The sequence below is a fragment of the Calonectris borealis genome, unplaced genomic scaffold, assembly GCF_964195595.1.
Source record: "Calonectris borealis unplaced genomic scaffold, bCalBor7.hap1.2 HAP1_SCAFFOLD_33, whole genome shotgun sequence".
Lineage (NCBI taxonomy): Eukaryota > Metazoa > Chordata > Aves > Procellariiformes > Procellariidae > Calonectris > Calonectris borealis.
The window spans coordinates 2,585,722-2,605,186 of record NW_027441449.1 but is presented as its reverse complement, the minus strand read 5'-3'; the positions used below and the strand labels follow the sequence as shown (position 1 = coordinate 2,605,186).

Sequence of the window (19,465 nt, the reverse complement as noted above, 5' to 3'; positions counted from 1 at the left end):
TCTCAGAATGACAACAAAGGTCGTCATAAAGGAGACGTTTAATGAGACGGAACAGGGTGGCAATGAAGCTAAGCGGATCTGTGGCGGGAGTCTGCTGCCCAATAGGAGTCCGCTGCCCTGTCCGTGTTGGCCTTCATGCGCGCTGCCAGGCGGGAGAACGTTGGTCCGCTGGGCGTTCCCTCCAGGCTGAAGAGGTGCTCCAGTAAGGAAAGGCAGCAGCTCTGCCGCAGCAGCCGGGCTAGCCTCTTCCTCCTGCCGCACAAGAGAAACTGCTGGGCCCAGGGGCACCCGCTGCACAGTGCTACATGGGACAGGGACGGGGGAAGCGGGGCGGGGGACAAGCCAGTTACACCTCCTGGGAGGAAAGGGAGCTGATGGAGGGAGGGCTGCCGGAGCGGAAGGGGGCAGACAAAGAAGTGCCGCCGGGGGAAGCCGACCGCTGGAGAGGGCGTGTTGGCACTACAGCGCCGGGGGGGCCAAGCAAAGCTGGGAACCGGCAGGAAAAGGGGGATCACTCTCTGAGCTTCCTCATCCTCACTCCTCACCTCCACCTACTGCTCCGTCCCCACGTCCTGCTCCTGCCTCCAGACCCCCTGCCCCTCTTCAGCCTCTGCTCCCTGTTCACAGCTCTCTCTTCCCAGCCACCACCAACCCCCTGCCACTGCCAACGCGCGCCGGCAGACGCATCCCCGGCTGCAAGCTGCTCTTTACCCAAAGGCGTGCTTTGTTCCCGCGACTGCGCAGGGAGGGAGGGAGCGTGGGGCTCTGCCGGTCCCTGTTCTACCCGCGCATCGCTCCTTGGTGCCTCGGTCCTGCTAAGGCCCATGCGCCAGGTTAGGTGTGGCCTCAAGTCTAGGCAGGGCTGGGCCTAGGTGCCTGGGACCAGGGAGGAGATGGCTCTTCCTCCCCTGGGTTCTCAGTTCTGCTTCTTACCGGGCCTCCTGCGGCAGGGAGGATGCTCTTCTGGCAACGTACGCGGCACACGGCAACTTTTCCACCTGAGACTTGACAAAGGCTCCGAGGATGGTCCGGGGGAACTGCCTTTTGAGCAGGCTCAAAGCCTTCCTGATCATTTTCTTTGCCAGCTTCACGCGTCCCATACGCCAGGAGGCCTGCAGAGGAAAAGGGAAACATCCCGACATGGCCGAGTTGCCCAAGAGACTGCAGGAATCTGCCAGTGGCTGGAGATGCCGGGGATATCCCCTGCAACTGGGGCAGGCATCCAGCTCCGTCCCCAAGGAGATCCTTCCAGACCTCCCCGTCTCTTTACCTCCCCTTTGAGGCTGAAGAAGGTGGTCTCTTCGAAGCGGGCTATCACCTTCGCTCTCTCCGCTACTGAGTTCCTCAGAACCTCCGCTTCATTCAGCTTCATGAGGGCCTTTGCGCAAGCACACAGAGAGCAGGTGAGCGTGGGTGCGGAGCCCACGGCCAGCCCTGTCCTCCCTCGTTGCCTCCGGCATCGGTCTTAAGAGGGCCTGTTTCTCCCCCTGGTGATGCCCGCCCAAACACAGCCACGCTGGCTCAGAGCACAGCACCAGTGATCCTTCAGACCGCCTCCCTGCTAATGCCCCTCGTGCCAAGGGCACAGCGCCCTGCGTCTCTTGCCGCAGAAGAGGCGAACCGGAGGAAAAAGTCAGGGTCTGACCCCCGTCCCTTCCAAGGCACGCCCGACTGCAATGGGGAAGTTGTCCTGCCCGGAGCCAGGCAGGACTCCGTGCACAGTGGGTGCTGGCAAGCGGGGCACCTCACCATGTAGATGTTGGAGACGTGCAGGTAGGCAGCCGCACACTCCAGGAGGTAGTAAAAGGCTCTGGCAGTATCGCCCATCGCCTTGTAGTGGCGAGCCAAAGGCACGAGCACCGATTCCACGATGGCTTCGCATTCACAGGAGCACGCGCTGCTGCTCTTCCCGTCGGTCTTGCTGGGCAGCTCAGCTGCCTGTTCGCTCTCTGCCGCACTGCTCAGAGGAGAGTTCCCGGGGAGGAAGAGAGCAAAGAACACACGGGCATCACCTCTGCTGGTCTTTCTCCCCACAGAGACGGCACCAAAAGCCCTTTGTTCAAAGCAGAGCACGAGGCCGCAGGCAGGCGTGACTCTTACAGGTGCTTTGTAGGTAGGGAGAAAAACACAAGCTGGGCTTTCTGTCACCTCCCACGGGCAAACCAGCCGAGTCCCTCTGGCGGCTTTTGCCCTGCAGATTTTGCAGCGCTACTCTGCAGGAACTGGAAAGCCAGGGCTGTTCCAGTGTAGTGTGGCGATCGCTCTGAGCCCACGGGCTTCCTCAGGCACTTTCTCATCTCCATGGCCATCTCCTCCCAGCTCCCACCCCACGGAAAGCCTCTTCCCTAAGCTAGAGTCACAACCAGCAGCCAAATGCCGGCACTTCCTTTGTCTCCTCTGGAGACCCTGAGCTCACTGGCTTCAAAAATAATCAAAACTTTGTCTGCTCACCCAAAATCCTCCTCCGTGAAAGCCTGCAGAGGATCTGCAGCATCTGGGAAGAGAACAGGGGGTTAGACACCTCCTCGCCTACCCCAGGGGCAGAGCTGCTCTCCCTCTCCCAGCGGGCTTGCAAGAATCCTTGCAAGGGTCCCGACACACAGAGGAAAGTCTGCCGTGGTCGTCCTCACCTCCTGGGCTGGCCCCTAGCAGATCTACTCCCACCCGATCCCCAGCACACGCCCCTGGGCTCCTGGAGGGCCCGGGCTGCGGAGCACGGTGCACAGCATACCCTCGGTGTCGCGGATCCTATTCCTCTTCAGCTGTTCTCCTGCCAACACCAAGGCCTCCCAGCTGCACGAGTCGCCCTGCTCAGCAGGGCTCCGACAGCTCCCTCCGTCCTGGGTGCTGGTGACGGCGAAGCGGTGGAAGGCCACAAAGTCCCCTTGGCCACAGCTCTGGCATTTGTGTGCGTGCTGCTCCAGGAAGGCGGCACACTTGCGGTGCAAGGTGCCCCGCTGTCTCGCGGGCCACAGCTCGTAGGCAACCTCCCGCAGCAGTGGGACGCGGAAGGCCAGGACGCTGCACTGCTGCTGCACGGCCTTCCTGCTCAGACAGGGGCTCTCCATGCCTGCAAGGCAAAGGGCCTTTGCATCAGCCCGAGCTGGGGCCAGGGCTCGGGGCCGTCCCAACCGGGGCGCGAAAGTCCTGCCTTGGTGCGCAGCCTGGGCAGCGAACCAGCGCTGCTGCACGCCGAGCCTTGCGGCGCGGGGCGAAAGGGCCCGGCTTGCTTTGCTGACGCTAGGACAGCCCCGGGGACACAGCGCTCAGCTACGCTCCGGGCAGGAGCTGGGGGTGTTGCCGCCAGCCGAAGCAAGCCCCAGCCAGCGCCTTCTCCCCGCTCTTGGCAGGGCAGTCCCCAGGGCAATCCCCCCAGATTCCCCCCCCTCTGCCACAGGGGAATCAAAGCTGAGTAAAGGCCTGTCGAAGGCCCCAGGGCACTCTGGAGGGCATCTTTCATCTGGGCGCTGCAGGCGGCCGGGAGAGGACGTCAGGGATTCCACACGCCCTCTCATGCCTGCGCCACGAGCAGTGCTTGGAGGCAGGGGAGCGGAGGCCCTTGGGCCAGCTGGTGGGACCTTCCCTCCGGCGCAAAGCTGGTGTGCTTTGAGATCGACCTGTGAGACCTTTGAACAGCCCACGCCGAACAGCCGTGCCTGCCCGAGCTCCACCCGCCCATCACGGGGGGGAAGCGCACCATGCCCCGGGGAGCCCCGCCGGGACACAGCCGGGAGCTCCCTGGCTCACCTCACTGCTACCCCTTACCGTGCTCTGCCTGCGGGCAGATGGCTGGCCCCTCTTGGGCATCTTCTGGCAGCTCTGTGTCTTTCAGCCACTTAAGGATGTTGTCGCTCACCAGCATGTCCAACAAGCAATTCATCTTGTGCCTGATGTCAGCGGGAAGGATGTGCGACAGCATCTGGGTGGTAAACACCGGCCCGATGACAGCTGCGAACTTCAAAATCATCTGCTTCAGTGGCTTTGTCCGGTCGAGCTGAGCCAGCACAACCTCTGTCAAAAAGAAGCAACACGTCTCCCTCTTGCCTGTTCCCCAGGCTGAGGCTGCAAAGTTTCAACACGTGAAACGGGGTAGACTTTGGCCTCCTCTCCTCGGGACTGCGCCTGCTGGGCAATCGCAGCCCAGGGTAGGCGTCTTCAAAACGGCTCCGCTCCTGTTGGAATCGCAGGCCACGAGGCCTGGGGAAAAGCGAGATGCTCAAACAAATGCTCCCCCACCGAGGCAGAGGAGGGCAGGATCCAGCAGGTACAGGCATCCCGTGCTGCGCCCGGCCAGACCTGGAGTAGGTTTCTGCCCAACAGTGCACGCAGAGAACGGAGAACTTTCCCCACCTCAGAGGTGGACTGGGAGCTCCCCACAACGGTTGTCTTAACTTGCCCAGACGATACTATTCCTTTCTTTTGGTTTTCTTCTGGGCTTGTTTTTGGACAAAGCAACTTAATAGCGGGAATGCTTTAGCGTGACGTTTCTCCAAGGTTCATACAAATGGCTACGGCTAGAGAGGAGGGACGCTCCTTGACAGCTCCCCCATCCAGCTCCCCTGGCTACGGGGGGATTTCTGTGCCAATCCACAGAAAAAAAAATGGATTTGATTTGGGTCAAGTGCCTTGAGACCAGCGTTAGCTGGGGAACTTAAAAAGAGAATAGCGAGGTAGAAGCCACATTCAAAGCTGAGTCAGAGGCAAGTCACAGATTTTTCCCAGCAAAGGATTTGTTTCTGTGAGAAAAGGGAGCCGTGTTAGTCTTGCACCAATAACCTTTTCTCTCCTACCTGCTGCTGGAAAGCAGCCAGCAGGCTCACAGCTGGTGCACACCCAGGAGGGGAAAACGGCTGCCCGCAACCCCAGGCCTGTTTCTGGTTCCCAGCAGAGCCCCCGGGCTGAGAGGGCGACTCTGCAGCCCCCCGGGCAGAGCGGGCAGAGCGGCGCTCGGCCCCTCACCTTTCAAGGTGCCGGGCAGCACGGTGTTCTCCAGGTTCACATCTGGTCTGATGATGCAGACCCTGCCGTCGGTCCCCGCGCTGGAGCTCGAGGGTGCTGGGAGGGACGACGCCTCGACTGCAGAAGCTGGGTGGAGCAGGAGAGCACGAATAAGGCAATTTGCAAAGGGACTTGCAGCTTGCAAACATCTCAAAATTCACCTGAGATGGGACAAGTCCCACCTTACGTGGCCCAGTGCGGGCGCGCTGACCTGCCTGTGCTGAACGTGGTCATTGAGCAGAGCAAAACAGTTTCTTTGCATAGCCCTCCCAAAGATGTTCTGCCTTCAGACCAGCTTTCCCAAACAGTCCCTCAGTCAAAGCTTCCGCGACTGAACGCCCCGGGACAGAAAGCAGCAGCATCGCTGCCTTCAACAGCGCTGCCTCGCAGCCAGGGAAATTGCCGGCGATGATGCAAAACGGAGCGTCAGTCCTGGCTGTTCCCAAGGCCACAGCACTCTGGCTGGCATTGCTTTCTCGGCGGCATTACCACCGTTTTCTTCTATTACCAGCATCCTTGTGGGGATTTATGGGTTTGGATTCAAGTTTCCAGGGGTTTGTTCTCAAGCGAGCTGGCATTTGGCCAAGGCAAATGACATGCCCACTAGGACGCCTAAGGAACAGCAGAAACATGTGCTCCAGAGCAATTTCCCCTGTTTTAGCCCCCCAGCCCCTGCCCCAAGAATTTAGGCCCCTCCAAGCCACCAGAACTCGCTAGCCCCTGCTTTGGCTGTCCCAACAGCAAGGCACGCAGGAGCCCACACCTCCGCCAGACCAAGTTCTGCCCTGCTGCAGGATCTGACTCTGCCCAGATCCGTGGGGGAACGACGGGGCAAGACTGTGCTGCGGAGAATGCGCCACAACAACTCGCTCGTCAGCCGTAAAGGTGCTTACTGATCAGGCTCTCCCAGTTGTCCTCTGCTTTTTCACCCTGCCTCCGGGTGCGGAACAGGAGCATGTCGTTGCTGCGAAGGCAGCGCAGCAGCTCCTCGCAGTAATATGGGTTCCCCGAGCTCCTTTGGATCAGGAACCTGGACAGGAGCAGACCCAGCAGTGACCAGCAGAAGGGAAGTAAGGTGAAACACAGTTCGGGTGGGTGGTGAGTCACTCGCGCCTAACAGGGGAGCCGGCAGCCAGCTACACCGCACTTTTGAAAGGGACGGTCCTCCCGCTGGCTTGGGCTTTTGGGCCCCCCTGCACCTCCAGCCTTCGCTGAAGTCCATGGGAAAAGAATTGCGGACAACGCCCAAAGCACCGAGCAGCGAGCCCGGCCTTTCCTCTCCGCAGGAGCTTAGGTCCTCTCTGGCAGCAGGGCGGACCTCTGCCCCAGGGAATCTCCCCCACAGCCTGGCCACCTAGACCGAGGCCTTTTCACAGCCCGGCCACGCTGGGGCTCGGGACTCTTCCTCCCTGCCTCCCTTCCTCCCTCTGCAACAGCCCCGCGCTCTGTGTCTGGGGAGTCGCCCGCTCTCAGCTCCCGCCTGCCAGGGCCAGGCACAACAAGCAACCCCTGTCAGGTACTCGCTAGAGTCAGTGCTGCTTCTGGAGGCCCTGCGCCCCCTCTCCTGGGGGGTTGATTCCCTTCCACGGTCTGCAGAGGTTCGAGCCCTCAGGAAGAGCTCCCCTGGCTCCAACTTACCTCGCCAGATCCCTGGAGATGCTGACCACTCCGAGGTTCTTGCAGACTTTCTGCACCACGGCTGAGGGTTTCAGCTCAGCCAGACGAAGATAGGTGATTTTCTGGGGTGTTGTGTTGTCTGCTGCAGCTTTGCGGAAGTTCTCTGTTCTCGCGTAGCCCGGAGCTAAGCTTATGACCATGAAGAGGGAGATGTTTCGGAGCACGGGTGACATGATACTCCAGGAGGCAAGGTCGATGAAATGGGCATTGCCGATGACAACTATGCCAAATTCTCCTCCAATGGTCTGAAAAAAGCAGGTTGTTCTGAGGGGAATCCGGTGGATTCTCAAGCGTCTTCCAGGGGAGGTTTAGACTCTCTCTCCAGAGGATTCTCTGAAGTCTCTCCTCAACCACTTCCCTGCTCAGCAGCTTACTGACACTTAATTCCCTTGAGACTTTCAGGTCGCACCTAACATCGCTTGCCCTGCAGGAGGAGGGAGCTTGGCCGAGGGAATGCAGAAGACTGTTTCTCCTGCAGGGCAGGCTTTACAGGAGGAAAGTTACGGGGTGTGTTTGTGGGGCTGCGGGGGGAGGTGGGGGGTTTCTCGGGCCCTGAAGCGCGATGACCCAGGCACGTGGTCCTCCCACCCGCTCACACTGCTGTGGCGCAGAGCCCGCAGCCGGCAGGGTTGTTGTCCTTCTGCGACGCAGGAGGAAGGAAGGAGAAATGCTCACCTTCTCTAGCACTTTCGTCCAAGTCGCGTGCAATTCATTTTTTCTTTCCGTTTCATGCATCTTGCGAACCTTGTCCGAAACGGGAAACTGGCCAGAAAAGCAGAGTCAGGGAGAAACGTCACTCCGGGGCTAGGCACGCTTACCCACCAAGCAAGAGTGCAGAGCAAACCGCCGCTGCTGGCCTCAGCACCCCACCTCTCCCCAACACGGGGAGCCCCAGTGGGGACTTCGCCCGGAGCCTCAAGCAGAGGCCCTCTGCTGAGGGTCTTTGGCAGAGCTGGGGCTTTGGGGTGGGCTGAAGAGCTGGTTCTCCGGCTGTGGGCATCTCGGGCTGGCTGGAGCAGACCACTCACGCAGCAGTGACCTCAGCACCAGGGCAGCACCAGCCTCTCTCCAACGCACTTCCAGGGTGCTGAGCAAGGCACCGGGCGCTGCCGGCTGAAGTGCGGGACATGATCTCACCACCGGGCCCGGGAGTGGGAAACGTGTGCCGTGACCCCTGCGATTCCCCCCCTGAGCTAAGGCACGCCCAGCAGCGCGCCCACACAACGTCGGACCCCGAAGAGCTCAGGAGGCGGCCTCCTCCAGGGCCAGAGAGGCCTCTCTCTTACCTCGACGAGGAAAATGTCATTGAGGTGGCAATAGCTGCTCTCTTCGATGGTCCCTTGGAGCTTTTCCTGCAGCACGCTCTGCCTGGCGCTGCTCGATTCACAGTCGTGGAGGCCCAGAGCCCTGGCCATCAGGGTACGGAGGGCAGAGAAGGACTGCCTCATGTTGACCTCGACCAGTTTCATGGCAACCACCCTGCCGTGCAAAAGCAAAAGGGACTGAGCTCCCCAACGGCCCATGCCTTCTAAGACCAAAGGGTGGAGGTGCCCTTGCGCGGGGCTCTTCAGCCACCCATCCCAAAGTGCTTCCCAGAGAAGCCCAAGCTTTTCACTCCCCGTACGAGAAAGGGCACAGAGGGGCAGTTGCTGCCAAGCCACTGGGAGAGCTGGGCCCAGACCCCCTGTCGGCCCCAGGTCTCGCTACGTGCCCCCTGCAGAGGAACTCACGGGGCTAAGAGGCAAGGGTGGAGCAAGGGGTGAGCTTGCCTTTGGGCTCCAGACCTCAGCAGTCTGCCTCCCAGGCCACAGGAAGGCTTTTCTGCCCCAGTCCTCCCGCTGGGACACAGGCAGAGGGCAAGCAGGGCTTCTGGGACGGGCCACCCTGCTGTTTGTTGGGTCTGGTGCTGAAAAGCACCGAGCTTGGGCTCTTTCCTTCTATCTGTGCCTGGCCCAGAGGTGAAGGAGGAAAGGCCACGGCTCAAGAAGCCACTTCCAACTCCCCGAAGAGGCAGAGGCGGGAGCCGAGCACACAGGAGCTCCTAGGGAGTGTCTCCAGGAGGCTTTTTCGGGAGGCTGCAGTCCAAGGGCCAGGCGCACTGGCAGAGGGGCTGGAGTGTTCCATGGCTGTCAGGGGATGGGCAGGGGCAGTGTCCCAAAGCTACGGGTCAAAAACCTGTACCTGTAGCCAGCTTCCTGGCCTAAATGGGCCAGTTCAGTAAGTAAGTGGCTCCTGCCGGAGCCCAGCCTGCCCTCAAATGCCAGGATGTGCCTTTGTCCTAACTCCTTATAGGCTTCCAAGCAGCTGCGAAAGAGGTCAATCTCCTTCTCCCGACCTGGGAAGACAAACAAGAAAAGGAGCTGCTGGGGTGTGCTGAAAAGCAAAGAGCCGTCCCTTCAGCTGGCACCCTCCACCGCAGCTTCCCTCCCCGCCACCGCACCCGCCAGCCTGCCTACACCCAGGCCTCCTTCCCGCCCTCTCATCCCGGCTTTTGCCCCTCTGCCTTCCTCAGCGCGGCAGCAGACCCGCCTGCCCGCCTGCCCCACAGCGCCGCTCCCGTGCCCTCTTCCCTGCCCCGCTCCCCTCCCGTAAGCACAGAGATTCAGCCGGCCCCACGCGACTCCCCGCGGCGATCCGGCGCGAGACTGGAAGGGGTGATTTGAGTCGCTGCAGGCAGCTATGTCCCAAACAGACTCCTCGCTGTACCGTGAGCCGCAGAGCACTTCCCAGTAGCTAAGGCGGCATCTTCAAACCTGTACTGGTTTTGGCTGGGCTAAAGTTAACCTTCTTCAGTAACAGCTCCTACAGTGCTGTGTTTTGGATTTGTGACCCAACATCGGCGTTGATAACACAACGATGTTCGAGTTGTTGCTGAAGAGTGCTCGCACGGCGTCAAGGCCTTTTCCATTCCTCACGCCGCCCCGCCAGCGAGCAGGCTGGGGGTGCGTAAGAAGCTTGGAGGCGGCGCAGCCGCGACAGCTGACCCAACTGCCCAAAGGCCTATTCCATGCCATGTGATGCTGTGCTCAGCAAGAAAAGCTGGGGGAAAGGAGGAGGAAGGGGGACATTCGGAGTTATGGAGCTTGTCTTCCCAAGTCACCGTTACGCAGGATGAAGCCCTGCTTTCCTGGAAGTGGCTAGACACCTTCCTGCCGAAGGGAAGCAGTGAATGAATGCCTGATTTTGCCTTGCGCGCGTGCGCAGCTTTTGCTTTCCCTATTAAGCTGTCTGTATCGCAGCCCACCAGTGTTCTCCCTTTTGCCCTTCCAATTCTCTTCCCCATCCCACTGTGGGGAGCGAGCGGCTCTGTGGGGCTGAGCTGCCTACTGGGCTTAAGCCATAGCAGGGCCCAAAACATCCGGCAAGACACCGAGCGATTAAAGGCATCCCGTGTGTCCTGACATTTCCATGTCTACTCGCAGACGCTGCCAAGAAGGGAAGTCCGAGGAGTACGAGGGGGAGAACCCACCACCAAAACTCTCCGTCAGTCTGGCAGAAGGAAATCTCTTTCCTGACCCCAAAGACGGGGATCAGCTTAGCCCCCGGGGTGTGAGCAGCTCCATAGTTGAAAGGAACCTTTGTACGAGGTCTGGAGCACGGCAGGGAGCACCAGGCGCCTCACCCTGCTTTCCACTCCACAGATACCAACCAAGTAGAGGCCAAGACAGGCGGCACTTCCTTAGGGCCGCTGCAGGCAACACCATCCCTGGCAAAAGCTTCTCCCTTCCCAGCGTGGCACTAAAAGTTACCACGGGGAAGAAACTGGGGTTCAGAAGAGCAAGGCGTTCTCCACCTACCCAGCAAGGGGAGTTCCTCTGACCTCTCCGTGGTAAGAGCCATGCCAAATACGCTAGAAGCAGGGGAAAAGAAAACACAAGTCAATTAGCTGGTGAGAAGCCAGGGGACACAGAGAAGCAGCCTGACGTGGAGGGGCAGGATGTGCTCCTCGGGTACCTGCTTTTCTTTCGAGCAGCATCTTATCCCCTGCACGCTCCCCCAGCCAAAGTTCAAGCTGCACATTAGGACAGCTTCAAGCATAGAGAAGCCCAACGGCCATGGTGGGACAGGAGGACGTATCAAGAATCCATCCCCAGAGGCCAAACCCAGAGAAATTGGAGACATGAAAGAAGGCAGGGTGTGCTCTTGGCTAGCAGACAGCTTCACCACGTTGGCCAAGAAAAGCAAGTGCCTTGGAAAGGAGGGCTTGTGTCACTGAACGAGTTGGGATGCCAAGCACCTGACACCTGTGGCTCAAGTCTTCCTGTAGTTTCAAAGAGACGGCGATGTTAACATTCAAACCGTCATCCAAAGAGAAGGTTAAATCCTGGCCCAGAGGAAGAGCTGAGATTTCAGCAGGAAGACACGAGGAAGAGTGTCCCGATGGTCCACATTCCCCATGGGAACCGGACTGGCCCAAAGCTTCCTGCTCGGAAGCCGCTGGGACAAAAACCTCCTTAGGTCAGCATTACCAGGGCACGTGGTGGAGCAAGCACAGCACGGAAAGCCCAGTTGAAAGCCATTTGGACAGAGCCTGCAAGGCCAGGTTGTGTCTGCCAAGACAGACAAACCGTCCCCATCCCTGTGGCTACTCCCGCTCTCTCAGCAGCAGGAGACAGCAGGGGAGAGAGGCAAAAAGCCTCCCACGCCAGGGCTTCTGACCCTCTCAGCCCCACGGAAGGGAGACCAGCCCGGTCTCTCTCTGCAGAACTCCTCTTTGCTGGCCAAGGCTGCACCCTTGGTGCCACCGTCCCCTCATCCAGCCCTCTCAGAGGACACTCACTCCTCCTTGGTGATCCCCAGGTATTCATAGACAGTGCCAGGGTGTTCAAGGCCTTTCATCTCCTTGTCCTCCAGCTTCTTGAAGTAGTGAGGGGGCAGTCGAGAGGCGGCGTACGTCACTGCATCACAGGACACCAGCCCAGGGTAGTTCACCATCATCCGGGCTGCCAAATTCACCTTCTGGCCAATGACTGCCAGGGAGAGAGAGAGAGCACGCGTTGATGTACCTGTGCCACCCGCCCCGCGACGCCCTTCCCAGCCAACGGCCGCCTCGCCTCCGGCACAGGCCAACGCCACGGCGGGGTCAGCAGAACCCAGGGGAACAACCGGCCGCGGAGCCCATTCTCCCGCCCTGGGCCAGGACCGGCGCCGCCTGGGCCGTTCCCGACCGGCTGCTGGGCAAGCCCTCTCCCAGCCCGCCTTCCTCTTCCAGGCTGCTGTGCGTAAGCGGGCCCACGCCAGCCTCCCGCGCCGCAGACGTGTGCCTCCTACCTGTGTATTCGTGCCGCAAAGGGTGGCCAAGGACTCCGCAGAACACCGTCCCGCTGGTAACGGCAACAGACACTGCCCTGGCACACAGGGAAACGGTGTGGCTTCAGCAGCGTCCCAGGCACAGTCCTGCCCGCCCGGCTCCATCCCTTCCTGCCCCTCCCCGCGGCGCTAGCCTGGGCCGCCTGCCGTCCTGCCCCGCCAGCGCGGGCCTCGGGGACGTGGAGAGCTCAGGGGTGCGACATGCCCGGGTTGCAAAGGACAAAGGACAGGGGTAGAGCGCGTGCAGGAAGTTTTGGACTCTTCCCCTGAGGCCACGTTCCCTGAGCTGCGACCTGCAGAAGGCCCCAGCCTTCTTGTGAGAAAAGAGAGAGGGAAGAAGGCCCCCATGATGTCACCGCCTGCGATGACAGCAACTTGAGATGAGGTGGCTTCAGTTCATGGGCCAGTCGCCCAGAAGGGCCTTTTCCCTCTGGCACCAAGGAGCCTCTCGCCCTTGCGAGGGCTCGCTCCAGCACGGTGGCTAGCAGGGTGTGCTTGGAGGGAGTCCGCCTGGCTGCCGTGGGCTAAGCCCAGGGGTCACCTGCCACTTCTCAGGGCACTGCCTCCTTCCTGCCAGGGACGAGGGCGGGCAAGCTAGAAGGCACGTCTCTTTCTGGTAAGCCCCCTTGCACCGTCCCAGGCAGCGTGCACCCGCCCCCCCACCACACACTCACTGTATTTCCCTGAGCATCATGGGGCACGCGTAGGAGATCTGACTAGCGCACTGCAAGGCGTGAACGCTCTCGTAGGGCAGCTTTTCTCCGGTGAGCCCAAACACGCAGAGGAACGTGCAGCCCTGCCAAGGACAGATGCAGCACATCTTGCTACGACGCCTAAGTAGGGTCTCTCCCTCTTGCTCACCGCCCACCCTCTCGGGGTAGGGGGAGACGATTGCTCCCTCACACTCACTTTATCAAACAGGAGGACTTTGTTGATTTCGCCGTTGTGCGGACGGAGGATTTCTAGCATCATCCTGCTGGCATTGCGGAGGATTACGCAGAAATCCTCTTTGCTGCTTCCTGCAGCCAGCCGCAGTTGGACGAAGAGGCTGGTGACCGGCCGCAGCTCAGAGAAGAAGTCCAGCGGCACTCTGTCATCAAGCTGGAAGACAAGAGCAGGACGGCTTCACCGCCCAGCTCTCCCGGGGGCTTACTGCCCACCCCCCATCCCGAGGGAGAGCAGGCGTCCCGGCAATAGCAGGTACGAGGAGGAAGGGGTAAATCCTCCTCTGGGTGCAGATGGCCGGCAGGCTGCCCGGCCTGCGGCAGGCAGATACAGGTACGGACATGAGGGGCGACCCTCAGGAGCGCCCTAGGGACTTCACTGGAATCTCCCCTTTATCCCACCGTCATGTCCGCAGCACATCCAGAACCATACCCACGGCAAAGACAGAGAGACAGACGCCCGCCTCCCGCCACCCGCCTCTCTCTGAGGACAACGCACGCAATGGTGCAGCACCGGTGCCCCTTGGCTCAGTTTCCCCGCGTTGTCGTCTCAGGGTGCATTTTCTTTTGTTTGTCTGTTCTCGTGAGAACTCCATCTCTGCAGTGCACCGCTGCTGCCCTCCAAAAACGCAGCCCCCGGCAGTGGTGGCCTGGCCATACCTTCCTGAGAGCAGCTTCTGGTATGTACTTCCTAATCTCCTCCTCCGCATCAGGGTCATGGGGCATAAGAGGAGGCCTCATGGCACCTGAGGAGAGAAAGTGCAGGTGGTCGCTGGGAGGATGGGACTACGAGGCGGTGGAAAGCAGGGAGGAGAAAGAGCCTTCTCGTTTGCTCACGTTGCCACCTCCAGATGCTCGGGGCAGAACTGTCCCCTGCAGGAGGAGGCAGCAGCAGTGACTGCCCCAGCCGATGCACAGGAGGGCCAAAAGCGTGAGCGCTGACGGAAAGGGGGAAGAGGGCAGAAGTGGTTCCTCTCTGGCCCCTGAAGCAGCCGGGCCGCACCTTCCCAGGCAGTCACAGAAGAAGGTGAAGCTGGCACTCACCTTCCCCTTCCAAGCGGTGCTCCATTGGGTATTGGACAAGCCTGCGTAAAACGTCTTGGGATTCTGACCAAGGCATCCAATCCATGTCCGTAACCTGAAGACACAGGGAATGAAAGCGCTGCCACTGGCCTCCCCAGGAGCCCCAGGGGACAGAGCCTGCCCCCCACTGTCACTGCCCAGAAGAGGGGAGAACAAGCCCTCCTGGCTGGATGGGACAGCAGTGCTTCCTCAGAAGCACCGGAGCTGGGCAGGCATCCCCCAAGCATCCCCCAGCTGTCAACAACAGCTCCGTGACCCACAGAGGACATTGCTGGTGGGGCCAGAACCCTTCCAGTGCCTCCCGACCCCTCAAACCCAGCAAGCCCAGCCCACAGGTACCCCTGAGGTGGAAGGACAAGAGCTTCAGCTGCCTGCCCGCTTTCACAGCTACAACTCCCTCCACATTCAGCTCCTCAGCCTTCTGACACCTCCCTCCTTCATGCCCAGGTCGGGGTCTTCAGAATGGCTCTAGACGCTATCCCATCCACCCACCTTCCTAGCTCTTTTGCCTTCACATCTCCTGGTCCTGAGACTCTGCTGCTCACATTGCTCCCAGGCGGCGGCCGAGAGGATAACTTCGCCTGCCGTTGCAAGCTCTTGGGCCTCACAAACTTCATCCAGGGCCGGGCCAGAGATCAAGAAGTACTGCCACGTCCTCTGTCTGACAATCAGGAGGTCCATGGGCCCTGCAGAGATCCCTGGTGAGAGAGGGAGAAGCAGAACTGACACAGGGAACGTTTTGAGCTCCGCAGCCCCCGGCATCTCAGCTGTTCAGAAGCTAATCTGAAGCCCAGCGGGGAGATGGGCGTTATGGAGGGGGAGGGCACCCTCCGTCCAACTCGGGAGCGCACTGACACGGGTCCCTGAAACGGGTGTCTAGAAATAGAATGTGTTGAGAGTGCCGGGCGTCAGAAGCCCTGCCTGCCCCAGAAGCCCAGCAAACCAGCAGGCTTGATCACCGCCTGCTCCGTTTACGTGCAGGCAGGTTGTAGCTCTCTGCTTGAGAAAACACAACAGCCTGCCAAAGCCCTTCCCACAGCCGTCTGCAAAGCCGTTCCCCTTTGCTCTTTGTGCAAGGCAGGGGAGAATCCAGCAGGGGAAAGGGGGCAAAGCTGCCCCCACCTGAAAAAAATGAAAGGGTAGCTCCCTCCTGCAGAGGTCTCTGCTAAAACGGACATTCCAAGACCCTAATACTTGATCTGACACCCGCTCTGCCTTGAAGCTTCCTCTGCATCTGCAAACGCGTGCAAACCCAGCAGTCCTGGTCTCCCATCCCCGCTCCGACCACAGCTGGCCCCTTGAATGCTTGCAGGAGATGCTTTCCTTTGGCACCAGCCCCAGTAGGGATCCCCGCATTCCCTGCCGGTGAGAAGCACCCTGTGGCACGGGAGAGTGCCACGGCTCTGCGCCTGGCACAGCACCCGTACCTATCTTCAGCTGGATGTTCTGACGCACGTTCGTCTCATGACTCCCGTGCTTCTTCTGGATCTGCCGGCTACATTGCAGCACCAGGCGGATGGTCTTAGCCATCTCCTGGGGGGGGGCTCTCCACAGCACCAGCACAGCATCCCCTGGGGAAAGCGAGGGGAAGGTACAGGCTCTGCTGAGCCCTGACTCTCCCCGACCTATGCTCAGTGGCAGGGACAGCAGAAACCGGCCGCCGTGCTGAGGAAGATGGGCTTGTGGGAGGGCATCCTGCTGGAGCACCACACCCTGGGCACCGGGACACCTCTCCTCTCCCGGGCCAGCCGCAGCAGCAGCCAGCCGGCAGCGGTGGCACCCCCCGCCCCGAGCGCTCCTCTGCAGCTGCAGCGCACCAGGGACGACCCCTCCCCTCGCAGCCTGGCAGCCCGAGCTCCGCCACCACCAGGACCTCCCTGCCCCTCACCACCACCCCGACACACACCTTCGGCGGCGCTCCCGAGGGGGTCTCTTCCTCTCGGTGCTTCCTTGCCCCCACCCCCAGCCCAGGGCCCTACGAGCGGGGGCAGAGCGAGGGGAGCCAAAGCCAAACCGCAGGCAGGCCCGGGGGGGAAGAGAAGCCTGGAGAAAGGGCGCTGCGGGGGGGGGTGCGTGCCTGGCCAGAAAGCTGGCTGAAGGTGCTGCACGGAGCCCCTTGGGAAGGAGAGCAGAGCAAATGGCCGCCACACCAGTTCAGTGCTGCAGATCAGGACCCGTGGGCATCGTCGTCCTAAGTACATACCGGCAAACTTCAAGATGTCTCCTCCAAACACCAGTATCTCTGTGGACAGAGGGAAGGAAAAGAAGAGTCATGTGGACACCTTCTTCCAGAAGCCACAGAGCAAGCCCCTCTGCCCGGAGAGGAGCACCCGGGTGAGGGTGCGCTCTGGGGCACAGCTCAGGAAAGCCCCACTCCAGCCTGTCTCCCAGGCTCACAGTGGCCACAGCCCTGGTACCCGCACAGCAGGCAGGGTCGCGGGGCCTCGAGACGCCACCAAAGCTCGGAAAAGTGGAAGCTGGAAGGGACCTCTGGGGTCCATCTGGTCCAACCCCGCTGCTTAAGCAGGGCCGCACAGAGCCAGCTGCCCAGGACGGTGGCGAGATCGTTTTTGAATAGCTCTAAGGAGGGAGACTCCACAACCTGTGCCAGGGCTCAGTCACCCTCGCGGTCAAAAAGTGCTTCCTGACATACAGAGGGAACCTCCCGTGTTTCAGTGCCTGCCCGTGGCGTGGCCTCTGGTCCTGACGCTGGGCACCACTGGCAAGAGTGGCTCTTTGCACCCTCCCTTCAGGTTTTAGACACATTACGAAGATCCCCCCTGAGCCGTCTCTTCTCTGGAGCAAACAGTCCCAGCTCTCCCAGCCTGTCCTCATAGGAGAGATGCTCCAGACCCTTCATCATCTTTGAGGACTCTCTCGCTTTGCTCCACAAGTGCTGCCAAAGGGGTGGCCACAATGTGCTGGCGGTCAGCTCGGAAGGGTCAAGACATCCCCTGTGAAAGGGGGCTCGTGGGGGTCACACGCACGCCCACACGTCAGTGCCAGCACCCTCAGGTCACTCGCACGCTGGCACTTGCTGGGTGCCCTCAGCCTGCTCCGGGCCCCAAGGCGTCACCGCGCCTGCTGTTCGCGCCAGCGGCACAGAGGTGCCTGCTGAGAAAGCGGGTGCCTCCTTGGCCACAGAAAGGACCTGCGCTGGTCCTGGCTCGCCAGGAGACCCTGGCTGCTCTCGCTGTTCCTCCGGGCCACAGAAAGCCCCAGCCCTTCCAAGGAGGCAGGAGCAGGCTGCCTGGCATGTCTGCCTCCACCCTCCACGAGCAGCCTCACGGCCCGATGCCAGGGAGGCTCTTACCCTCCAAAATGTCACCCAAGTAGGAGTTGAGGGTTTGCGCCAGCTCATCAGTGCCTCTGTCCAGGCCGCTCATCTGGATGAACTTCTCTGTCAAAGCAGTGAAACCTGGAACAGGGACACCCAGAAATCAGGAGATGCCCGTGTGGGCCAAAGGACCCGGCAGCCAGTTCCACGCTGCCCGGCGCGAGAGCCTGTAGGTCACACCTTCCCGTGCCCCGGCTCAGCGCCGGTGGCAGCAGCGGTTGACTGCCCAAGATAAGCCATCCCGCTCTCTTTGGGCATCCCAGCAAAAGACCTCAGCAGTGACAAGATGGCCACTCTGGCTGAGGGGTAGGGACAGGGCTCCAAAGGGCCCGGTGTGCCCCAAAATGGCTCCTGCCCGTGGTTGCTCCTCCCTGCTCGCCCCACCTGAAATATCCGCGAAGAGCAGCACTCCGTGGACAGACTGAATGTCGGTCTTGGGGCAGTCCTCAGCAAGGAGGGTGGGGAGGAAAGCCGCTGCTTTCTCCAGGTCGGAGTAGTAATATTGCCTCTCCCAGATGGAAGCCATCGCCAGCGCCCTGTGGCACGTGGGGTGCCTCAGGAGAAGATGGCCGTGCCCAGCTGGGAGGAGGACGAGGACCTCGCCGCACAGCGCGAGTCGCAGTGAGCCCGGGGCCTCTGCGCGGGACGACTGGCCCTCTGCCCTCGCGGGGTGGTCACAATCGCCCGTCAGCTGTCCTCAAGCGACACAATCAGCTCACAGTGACATCCTCCCTATGTCATCGCCCGCCACCGTGACCCCGGTCCCCTCCTTGCCGCTGAGCCACTGACCCGGAGGCGCCCAGTGCCGGAGGGAGGCTCGTGCAGCGAGGTCCATTAATTTATTAGAAGCAGTTCTGAAGGGGACTGCACCCCCAGAAGGACTTGCACAAAAGCCTACAGTTAGGAAATGGTATGCATACTTGACAGGAATTGCAGAGGAAATAAGATTAACTGAAGGACACACTAAACTTTCCAAATTACAGATGCCTATAAATGCAGACCCATTAGCATTACAACAACCTTTTAAACCCTCACCTATTTTAAATGCGCCTCCCTTTACCGAGGGAACACCATCAGAAGATATTTGGCTTACTGATGCCTCAGCAAGGAGAATAGATGGCAAATGGCAACCCAAGGCTGCTGCATTAAACATCAACAAATTATCGAAGAAGGTGAAGGTAGTGCACAAGTAGGAGAATTAAGGGCAGTTGTTCTAGCAGCACAAAATAGAGCAAAAGTTATCTGTGTCGACTCCTGTGCCGTGGGGGTGGTGCATTCCAGGGGGGCAACAAACTGAGCATTCTTTGTAAAAGCTGAGCCTAATATTCCCCCTGCTGATGAAAGAAGCCGTCTGCTAACATTACAGCCAGGGCAACCTGTTATGGTAGATTTACCACAAATTGGAACTGTGCCTGTGACTTTAACTAAACCCCGTGGCCCACTTGCTTGGGAAGCTACTGGTAGCAGTGGTGCAAAACACAGAATCGGTACTAGATGGATTTTTCCTTCTTTCTAAAAGGGGTAACCTGTTCGGCCTTCCCCACCGAAACGTTGTGTTTCTTTTTCTTCAACAGGAGAAGATGAACCTATACCGATGGCAACAACAACAGCAGCAGCATCTCCCCAACCCAATTTTGTTTTTCCTTTTAGTCGAGATAAGGATAACCCTTCTAGTTGAGACACAAGATCCCTGGGACCATGCACCACTAAATTACACTGGACGTGTGGGAACCCTACCGACAGACAAGACAAACCTGAGCCTTGCTCTTTTAGTTGTACATGGGAACGAGGCATATCCAAAAGATGAATGGAGATGGGAGACACTACACTGGAAAGAAGTTAAGATATCTCACAAAAATAACAACGTTCATCAAATATTATCACTTCAAGCACACCAGGGGAAGAAATAAAAAGAGGGTGCCGTGCAATCCATGGATCTACCCACAAAAAACCCCACTGAAATAAAAATAGATTACACTGATTTTTCTAAGCGTAAAGACAATGAGAAATCTTGCTGTAAACCACCAGAACCAAATTGTTGGTACAATTTCACTTTCACGCAACCTGTACTCACATTTTGCTTCTGGAGTAATCGTGGTGTAGAACTATTGTTTGA

At 59.7% G+C, this 19,465-nt stretch overlaps 1 pseudogene; it reads right to left on the bottom strand.

Annotated features, from left to right (window-relative positions):
- Positions 1-41: 41 nt before the first annotated feature.
- Positions 42-19,143, bottom strand: LOC142076139 (adenylate cyclase type 10-like; annotated as a pseudogene).
- Positions 19,144-19,465: the final 322 nt, after the last annotated feature.